This window comes from Hakea prostrata, chromosome 5, assembly GCF_041222555.1.
Source record: "Hakea prostrata isolate BN-2017 chromosome 5, UWA_Hpros_2, whole genome shotgun sequence".
Taxonomy (NCBI): Eukaryota; Viridiplantae; Streptophyta; class Magnoliopsida; order Proteales; family Proteaceae; genus Hakea; species Hakea prostrata.
This window is the reverse complement of record NC_142604.1, coordinates 53,914,553-53,922,115: the sequence shown is the minus strand read 5'-3', so window position 1 is coordinate 53,922,115 and position 7,563 is coordinate 53,914,553. Positions and strand designations below refer to the sequence as shown.

General features: G+C 36.2%; 1 long non-coding RNA gene across 1 annotated transcript; it reads right to left on the bottom strand.

Moving 5' to 3' along the window:
- Positions 1-860: 860 nt before the first annotated feature.
- LOC149016547 (uncharacterized) lies at positions 861-2,429 on the bottom strand. Its single transcript, XR_016173594.1, has 3 exons — positions 2,179-2,429; positions 1,878-1,930; positions 861-1,797 (listed from the first exon to the last, which is right to left on the bottom strand). It is a non-coding gene; the product is annotated as an uncharacterized LOC149016547 (long non-coding RNA).
- Positions 2,430-7,563: the final 5,134 nt, after the last annotated feature.

The window sequence follows — 7,563 nt, the reverse complement described above, 5'->3', positions numbered from 1 at the left end:
TCACATTCTCTAGGAGTTGAGGATAACTTCATCCACCATGTATGTTGTTCGCATGTATCCAAAGTTAACTACCTATGTGAATGTGGTCCTCTCCATAACATAGCTATGGAGCTCTTCGAGAAATTGTTTGATCCACTAGAGCTAAATAATAAACATAGAAAGCCAAATTGATCTTGAAAAATCCCTAAATGTATTCACAGAACCGTTGTTCCCATTGTTTTCATTTTTCCTTTATCTTCTCAATTCTTCTTTTTTACGAGTCACAAGACTGACAACTCCTTGATCGTCAATCACCACCATTGTCAGACAAGTCAATCCATCTGTAAATACATAATTCCTTATTTATAGTATGTCAATATGGTTTTTTATTTTTGTTTTAGGCTATGAACACTTTCTTCTCAATCTAAATTTTGGATTTGCTTATACAAATATGATAATAGTCGTTAAAATTCCAGCATAAAATAGGAACGAAAAAGGAGAACTTGGAAAAATTCCCAACATACTTATTGTTCGGTAGTCATATATTTGAGAAAAACTCAGATACATTTTATCAAGAAACAGGAGAGCACAAGTCGACTAGTGATATCCTTCCTTCTGAGAGATGAATATATGCCTTGAGACCCCACAACTACCTCTACAATTAAATCTTGGAAAACCCCTCAGTTGAGCCAGCATAATCTACCATTTTCCACCTTATCTTAACCTTTTCTTTTTGTAGATAGAAGATCTAACCATCTAGTACAACTACAAAACAGTCATATAAATTACTCTAACAGCAGAAGACCAGAAGACGATACAAGATACCTAGCAAGGGAAGATGTTAAACAAATCTGGGTACCACCTTATCAACATCAACCCACTTGAGAGATTCTCCAACTAGAACAAAGAAAGTTGTTGCCAGAGAATCCACATAACAGTTATCGCCGTGGGTGGACTGTTCAAAGAAAACAGTGACCAAAGCATTATCACGAAAAGTTTCATCAGAGCCTTCCGAGATCTTCCCAATGAAACAAAAATCATTCCAGGTGAAAGCACTGAAATCGCCCAGACTCTGATATATAACTGTTGTAACATTAGATAGGGTCTCCTCATCTTCGAATTCTTTTTGAAATGAAACTAGACGTTCCACAAGTGCTTTCGCAGGTTCATTTGCATTGAATTGCACCATCGTAAAAATCAGATCCAAGTGGGAGTTTCTATCATAATACCGAAGTACATTATCCATAAGTCGCCGCCTTCCTGAAAATTTGGTACCAGTGAACTCAAATTTTAAATATTTTCCGGCCCGGTTAACAAATGTTCGATTTATCCTATGCATGAACTCCAAGAAATTGGTCCCCCTTTTTATGGACCTAGAAAAGGGGAACTTGAGAAGCCTTTGCGATTCTCCGAGTTCCTCATTCTTCTTCGCCAATTCAGCCTTTGTATTGTTCAGGAGAGTTTCCAATTCAGTAACTTCGTTCCGTCTTGGTAACGGATGGTTTCGAAAACCGAAAGGACCCAAAGGTACCACTTTGTCTAGAAGGAAGTAATGAAAGGCTTCAGAAGTAGTATTATTGTCCTACTGTGCTGTGGCAACGATCACTCTCCCTTTATTGTTAACGTGAAAGCCCATCTTAGACAAGTAATCTTTGAACTTATCACCTGTCGGTCCATCATAAACCACACCAGATCTGCGTTCCATTGGTAATGGTTGCAAAGGTGAAGAACCAAAATTCAGATCGTACCAGAGGACCTCTAACTTTGCATTCACGAATAGTTTATCATTACTTGACCAATACTGATCACTCATATTTCCTAGTAGTAATAGTAGCTAGAAAGGGTTTGCTATTTGAGAAAATAGAAAAGGGAACTTGTACAAACCGATGGGGGGATACCTTCAGGGAGATCTGCTTTCCTTGACAACGGCAGGAACAGTGAAGATCAACAGCTGCAAGATCAACAAAAGATGTTTTATAACAGCAAAATCAGCAGTGAAGAAAAAGAATCACAAGATCATTCATAAAAACAAGATTGTTGGTAACGATTCGCAAGGTGAAGATGCAAAACCCAGATCAAAGCAGCTAACTTCCCATCCACGTATAGTTTATTATCCCTTGACCAGTAGTGACTCATATTTCTTGATAGTAATAGTAGCTACCGTTAGAGAAGTAAATGAAAAATAGAAAAGGGAGATACCTTCTGGGAGATCAGCCTCCTTTTGCGACAGCAAGAACAGTGAAGATTAACAGGTGCAAGATATCTTAATAACAGCAAAATCAGCAGTTGAGAGAAAGAATCTCAAGATCATTCATGTAAACCCGATTTTAACTCCAATCTTCAAGTTGTACGTCTGAGCCACTGGCTCCCTCCCTTGCTCTCGGAGAAGGAAAAACACTCCAAGTCGAAGCTTCGAGGTTCTTTCAAAGAAAAAGCAACTCAGACGACAAAGTCTGAGAAGTTGTAGTGTGAATGGACTGACCTAGTCTGCTTCTACCATTATTTTTCTTGGATTTTGTTTTGGAATGATATCCGTGTGGCTCAAGTTAGTGAGGATTAAATTATAGTTGGATCCTTTTAATATAAAAAATAATGTCTAGTTTTGAAAGTAAATCTTTTGAGACATGTTGAGTTTATTTGTAAAATTATTAAAATATCCCTTCTATCCACACCCTCATCACCAACAAATCTTACGTACTAGAAATCACCCAGTAAAAGAAGAAGAAAAAAAAAAAATAAAATCCCACCACCCCACTTTCACCCTGTCGAAAATCACTCTCATCTTCTTCTTCCTACCACTTCCTGGTGATCGACCGATGGGTGGTGATAGGTAATTTCTTGGTGAAGGAAGGGATTCAAAAATTTTGGGATTGTGGAAATTTTTCTAAAGCTTGCATGACTAGAAACCATGGAAAGAGTATCAATTAGGAGAACTAGAGTGGTTTTTTGCCAGTTTTTTTCTTCTTTAGTTGGGTTGGGTGGTTTCTGGCAATTGGCTGGCAATGGGGTGGAGTCTTGATTTTCGAGAGAGTGAAGGAAGAAAAAGGTAAAGGAATTTTTCGTTGACTCACTTACATGGTTCTTAAAAATGGAATATTTAGGATTATTTTTATTAATTGCTAATGGGGGAGAGAGAGTTCTTAAAAATAGAATATATAGAGGTATTTTATAAAATCATTTTTACTAATTGCTAATGGGGTATTTTGGTCCTTAAACTTTTAAAATTGAAATAAAAATAACGGTCTCAAGTGGTGTTAAACTCGGATTCACATCCTCTGTAATTCCTTTCCCTGCAATTCCCTGTAATTCCCTCTCAAGATTGTGCCACGTGGCATTAAGTAATCTAATGATCATCAAATTCTAAACCCATCCATAGGTTTCTCTCTCATCTCTCTTCTCCAAATTCAGAAAAACCCTGAATCCTCTGCGGTTTTTTCATCTCTCAGAATCGCTCTTCGTGCGAAATTCAGAAAAAAGCCCTCTTCACTGTGTTTCTAAATTTCATGAAGAAGACACAGTGAAGAGGGCTTTTTCTGAATTTTGCACGAAGAGTGACTATGAGAGACAGAAAAACCACAGAGGATTCAGGGTTTTTCTGAATTTAGAGAAGAGAGATGTGAGAGAAATATATGGATGGGTTTAGAATTTGATGATCGTTGAATTACTTAATGCCACGTGGCACAATCTTGAGAAGGAATTACAGGAAATTGCAGAGAAAGGAATTACAGAGGATGTGGATAAGCCTAGACCTGTATGTAAAATTTCCTGTTAAAGTTTGAAAAAAAAAAAAAATCCAATTAAAGAAACCCAAATAAGATTTTAGACCTGATTTAAAATACCTACGCATAGATTTGTTAAAAAACGAAAATAAACTTTTCGACTACAAAGTGGTTCTAACCTTGTACTGACGTTTGGAATTGTTAAGGAATCAAAATGAGTTGATAAAAACGATTCTTAGGTTTTATAAGTAAGCTTTGTGTCTGGATTTGAATTTTAAATCATGAAAACAGAATTACAAAGAAATTATAACAGTAGTTCAAGATTCAAGTGAGTTGACATCCTTATTTTTTAATCTCCTAAAAAACCACGGATCTATGCAAAACAACCAATAGAGGGGTAAGATCTATACTTCTCAGTGGAAAGGTCATGGATTCGACCTTTTCGAACGACAAAGCTCCTTCTAAGGATGTAATCGAGGTGTACGCAAGCTGGCCCGAATGAACCTCAGACACCCAAAAGAAAAAAAGAAAAGAAAAAAAAACAATAGAGGCTTATCTTCGCTAGTGTAATCCGTCATTCAGTTTTTGGGCATAAGAAGAAAAAAAAAAAAATTAGTCATTTAGTTGAAATGATATTATGAAGAGCAAAGCAAAATTACAAGTTACTCACGATTTGGATTTTCTATCAAGTAAAGTGTAAAAAACCTAAATACCCTTATTCTCATTTAACTCATACAAAATTTAAAATTTAAATTACCCAAATACCCTTTGAACAATAATATTATCCAAATATCCTAAGGTAGCTTCTTTTTATATCTCACCTGAAACCGTCAACCACACCAAAAACCATCACCCCTCAACCCATGCCAAAGACCTTGCCCCCGCCGGCCAACTTCCCCCCTACTGGAATTCGCCCCAACGGAGACCCTTAATCGGCAATCCAATCAATTCCATCCACTATAATTGATAATGGGTAATTAAAGAGCAGATTCTGGAAGCCGATGGGTTGATCTCAATGACGTCTGGTTGGTACATGGAAGAACTCAGCACAGACCTTGCACGAAGTTTGTTCACAATACAATCTAGAAGAAGCAGAAAAATAAAAATAAAAAACATACACTCAAGATAACTATAACTGAAGAGATCAAAGTTCATAATGGTATAAAAAAATAATATTTAAACTGACCTCTATTCCGTGTTTCAATTCTGAGGAATCGCTAGGGCTGCAACTAGGCCACGCTGGAATAATATTTAGACTCTTATGGACAAATATGGTTGGAGGTATGAAAAGATTCATTGTTTTCATATTTTTATTGTGTAACTTCAGTTTTTCATGCGTATTAGTGATTTGATGCAAGAACTTGATAGCAGACTATTTTTAACCTCAATGTTGATCCAAGAAAGTTTTGGTTTAAATCATGCATGTTTTCTTTATAACTTAAAAAGGGAGGCTATTAAATAAACTCATATAAGTTTTCATTTCTATTCGTTCATAGTTTTTAATTCTTTTTATCCAATCAAAGTGATTGATTATCATTGTCCATTGTCTTTTTTTGCTGTTTTGTTCTGGTTTCCTCTGTGTTAAAAAGGATTTCACTAATTTAAGAGTTTTCATCTTCCCACAATGAGTCTACTATATGCTAATGCCATAAGAGATCCCAATTCGATGGAAAGAAAATTTATAAAACAAAATAAAAAGATCAAAAACAGTAGCTGCGTAAGTCCAATCATTAATAGTAAATGTTCAAAACATTTTCAACTACTCCCACTTCTCTTTTCGTAGAATAGAGGATAAAAAGGAGGAATAAGTGGAGAGAGAATAAGAGGAACTTGGGGTTGATTTATTTTTTAGCGACCCTTTAAAAATATTTAATATACTAAATGTGATGGGTTGTCACTTAAATTCTTGGTGCAACTCCATTCCTTCCTTTCTTATTATTTTTGGGTTTTTGGATCGTTTATGTTCCTCTCATTTGAGTGGATTATGATGCGTGGAATGAAAATTGGAGAACAAGTAAAGTAGCATATTGTGGGGTGTTTTTTATGAGTAAAAAGAAATGTAATTGCATTAATAGTTAAAAGAGTTTTTACACGGCGTTGTCAAAATTACAAGTACTTACAGTTAAGATTTTCTGTTAAGTGATGGGTAAAATGACTAAATACCCTTTAAGACTTCTTGTAAGTAACCCTACTTGAGTCCCTCAAGGACTCATCTACAGCAGCAACTTGCAAGAGTCCAACATGAAGACTTCTACCTTATGTGAACTACCTCAAGGTGGTCTAATTACATTTGGAGAGCCTTATCCTAAATCTAAAATTCAAATTCAAAATTTGATCTCACGTAAACCAACTCAGAAGTTAAACTCTCTCACTAATATAGATCCTTATCGAAGACTCTTTAAATTCAAAGAGTTGTAACAATGAAGGAAACCTTTCAGCATTCACTATAAAAGTCATGTACATATAGATTTTGAAATAATATAGAAAACCGCAACATCTTCACCATCATGGATGTAGATTAGACATCAACAATAGAATAACGTTAGAGCCCAGGTCGGTCTCCCACCCTATCATTTCCCTCCCTGGACAATTTCCTCTCCATTAAGTTCACCGAGAGCAATTACCTAATGTGGAAGAATTAACTTGTTGTGGACATATGGCCTATGAGGGATCATTGATGGGACTAATCCATGCGCACCTCCAACTATTCCCAATTTAGCTAACCCCTCTGCACAACTCCAAAACCCGAAATAGGATTATTGGATTTGTCAAGATCAATTACTTATGTGTTGGCTTCTTGCTTCATTAACTGAGAATGTTGATGCTCAAGTTATCAGCTCTACCAATGCCAAAGCCTTTTGGGATCATGCGGAAAAACTTCACTTCCTTAGCAGCAAGGGTTCTCCAACTTTGCCTCCATTTTCAGAGTATTAAAAAGGGAGTACAATCCATGATTATCTTCTTAAAATAAAATCTGTAGGTGATCAATGAGATGCTATAGGCAAGAGTGTAATGCATAAGGATCTTTGCTTATATGCTTGAGCAAATTGCACTGGCATCTCCAAAATGGAGGCCTTAAAGCACTGATACCCCACTTTATGTTTGAAAAATACAGACACCCCAAAATTGGATTTTCATTGGACATATTAGTCTAATTTGTCACTGAAAACCATAAATCATTGTTTATTTTGTATTCCTTCATATTTTGATAAAGATACAAAATCTAACCCACAAATTTTACTATTGCCAATAAATAACCCCAGTGGTGTAAAGCTATCAATGAGGAGTTTACTACCCTAATCTGAAATAGACACTACAAAAAAAATCACTTTTAGTGGCGGTTTTTTCCGCCACTAAAAGTGCCCAAAAACCGCCACCATTTAATTGGTGGAGGTTTTTTAAATCGCCACAAATGCGGCACCAAAGGCACCGCAACCATTTAATGGTGGTGGTTTTTGGTACCGTGCGTGTAACGTGCAAAGAGTGGCGAATTAATAAAAACCGCCACTAATTAAACGTCTCCAATTCCTTTTTTTCTTGTACTGAGAACTGAACTTTAGTTCCTCCCCAAAATCTGAAAATATCATTGGTTGTTGTAAGTGGGTATTTTAGATTAAGAAAAAGGCAGGTGGGTCTATTGATAGATATAAAGCTTGTTTGGTTGTTAAGGGATTCAACCAACAAGAGACCCTTGACTATAATGAAACCTTCAGCCTTGTAGTGAAGCACACAACCATTCAGTTGGTTTTATCGGTTGTTGTCTTTATGTATTGGCCCATTTTCCAATTGGATGTTTAGAATGCTTTCTCACATGGGTTTGTTGAAGAAACAGTGTTCATGAAGCAACCTCTAGGGTTTGTCGATT